Here is a 2732-nt window from a genome sequence, read left to right as displayed (position 1 = left end):
TGGGCTGCAACGTTGACAAATATCCACCCACAATTCTCGCATACCACTCAAGGGGATTGGCCAATGACAAAGACAGTTGACAGAATTTCACTGCCGATTTTCCTTCGACGTCATAAGCGCACCGAATGGACGAATGACGATGACAGCTGCCATCAGATACTCAAGGCCAATTCACAAACTTCCATTGGCTGCGGCGTCGACACACCCACTCGAAAGTACACAGCAGCATTCAGTTGTTTTTAATTCTCTCACTTCTAAAGTGAAGCTTTAGTGTCCCCACCGATACTGGTGTACGCCAATATGCCCAGCAGGAAAGCCAACTTTCTCTGACAATAATGATGGATGATTGTGGGTGAAGTAAAAAAAACTCCTGAAAACACCCACGAAATAGTCTGAACACTCAAGCCAAAAGCAAACTCCCATTGGGCAAATGCATTTGGCTCATTTTCGATACGAACTACGATCTGCGTGCACGATTTCAGTATGTAATCTCAAATATTTTCTAGCCACCCCTTTTTTAGGGGAAAGTTGCCGAGTTTTTATTGTCACAGCAGTTTAATCCGCTCCAGTTCGTTTCTGGATCTGGCTCATTTCGAAAAACTGTGGTTGATTCCTCTGTCCTAGGTATCAGTAAAACACGAAAGTGAAATGTGCAGTGATATCTGCAGCTGAGCATGGTTTGCAGGCTGGCGGCTGTCTTGTGGGTGTGCTTGGCGAGCGACGTCCGGCTGGCGGGTCGCTTCGGCAAAGGTGTACTGGCGCCATTTCCGTGATGGATATGAAGTCAGTGAAATCTTGGGGTATCCCGGCATAAAACAATTTCGTGTTAAACCATAAAACCTGAAAACGAACAACCCGGCCTAAGTATAACATACTCTTTAGTACTAAAGGTCGCTTCCCCGCAAGAAGACCTTGTGTGCAGGGGTGCATCCTTTACAGGCTGCTTGTACTGGCGTCACTTCCGTGACGGATATGACGTCAGCGAAATCTACATGTATCCGGGAATACAACACTTTCGTTTTAAAAATTCGCAGTGGCTTAGTTTGGCTATGCCAGGATATACGTAGGGTGAGCTAAGGTTCAGCTGGTTGTTGTTAGCTTTCCTGGTTGTCTAGGATTAGCTTGATTATCATGCTTACTGCTGCTTCAATGACACACACACACGGTATACGCATTATGTGACATGTATATATTTATCAAGCGGCTATATATTTATACTATATGCTATACTATATATGTATATATTTATCAAACACCACCAATCGCCCCACAGTTAAGCTGGTTCCACAGGCGCACGCCGGTGTTGCTGCGATGCACAAGCCATCGGTTCCACACCCCGCCACCCCTCGCATGATCATCAAGTGGACCGGGCTGCCACGTGCAGAACGGAGGTCGGCGAAGACGCTGGGTGCGTGGTGTGTGAGAGACGCCAGGCAGCGAGCAACGTTCTGTGCGCCGTGTGATGTCACTGCTTCTCGCTCATGCTCAGCACGGCTCTCCAGGAGCCACGCGAAACTGCTCAACTTCGGCCAGTGTAGCTCACGCTACAAAAAAAACCCGAGCCATCTCCACTGACGGGAAACCTGGGTAGGGGCAAAGCATGCAGTGTATAAGTGTGTTATTGTAAGTCTCTCTCGTGCCACAGAGCCCGCGCTGACTGGGCGCCGGAGAAGCGCCGGTAAGAGGAACAATCGTGCGCTTGTTGAGGCGGTGGCGCACTCTCTTGCGTTGAACCGGATTGAAGCAATTATTATTATTATTATACTTTATTCGGAAGGGGGGACTCTAGGCCTAGTCAGGGATGGGGAAGGCGGTAAAGGAGGTGAGAGCGTCTACATCCTCTTGTGTATCCCCGTGGTACTAGCGAAAGTCCACAGGGACATAACAGTCTGTTGTGGGTGAGCCCGGCCCAGAGGAGGCGATGCCCACTCCTGGAGGGTCTTGATGTACGGCTGAAGATGGGCTCTTCTCCCTGCTGCGGGCCCCGAGCACTCACAAGCAAATAAATGAGACAGACTGGCCGTAAGTTGTCTTCGTGTCATACGCCGCAGCATGCTAAGAAGTATGCTTTACAGGAGAAAACCTGGCGTTTGAAACCAGTTTCGAGACGGAATCTAACAAATTTCTGTTATTAATGCCATTAAATCCTGATTATTCCTGTATTTTAAATTGTAAAACAGATGACAACCAAAAAATCCGTCACGAGAAGAATGGCGTTGCTCGGTGTGCCGTAAGGCTGCTTAAAGTCAGACCCGTTTGTTCTGTGGGCCCGTACAGTTTTCTAGCAGCGAGCTGCGCTGCACGTGTGAGAGTGAGACCACTTCGACCACTTCGGCCGCTTCGGGGACCTCGCATTCAGAACGTTCTGAACTCGCAATTGTGCTTAGGTCAAGGCGTCCTCGGAGTTTTCGTTAAAAACTAAGATGTTAAGATTTTTTTCAGGGATGCCTTAGACGTTGAATAATCTTATCCAAGCTAAACAAAATCTTCTAAAAAATTATGAATGCAGTGTTTATGACTAAAAGGGTGCGAGGGAGGAAGTAAGGTAAGATGGCTTCCTCGCTTCTACCTGTAACATCACGAATGAAGTCATTACTTGTCTAACTTTTCCATGACGTCAAAAATCTTTATAAACTTTTATAACAGTTTATACTATGCTATTAAACAACATTTGCTCGGTAATTTATTTTATAATGACTTTTCGTAATAAGGAATCTATTTTTGCTCTAAAT

Source organism: Haemaphysalis longicornis, unplaced genomic scaffold (assembly GCF_048455015.1).
Source record: "Haemaphysalis longicornis isolate Haplotype H1 unplaced genomic scaffold, Haemaphysalis longicornis Haplotype H1 scaffold_2, whole genome shotgun sequence".
Taxonomy (NCBI): domain Eukaryota; kingdom Metazoa; phylum Arthropoda; class Arachnida; order Ixodida; family Ixodidae; genus Haemaphysalis; species Haemaphysalis longicornis.
The sequence above is the reverse complement of the archived record's forward strand: the minus strand, read 5'-3'. Positions refer to the sequence as shown.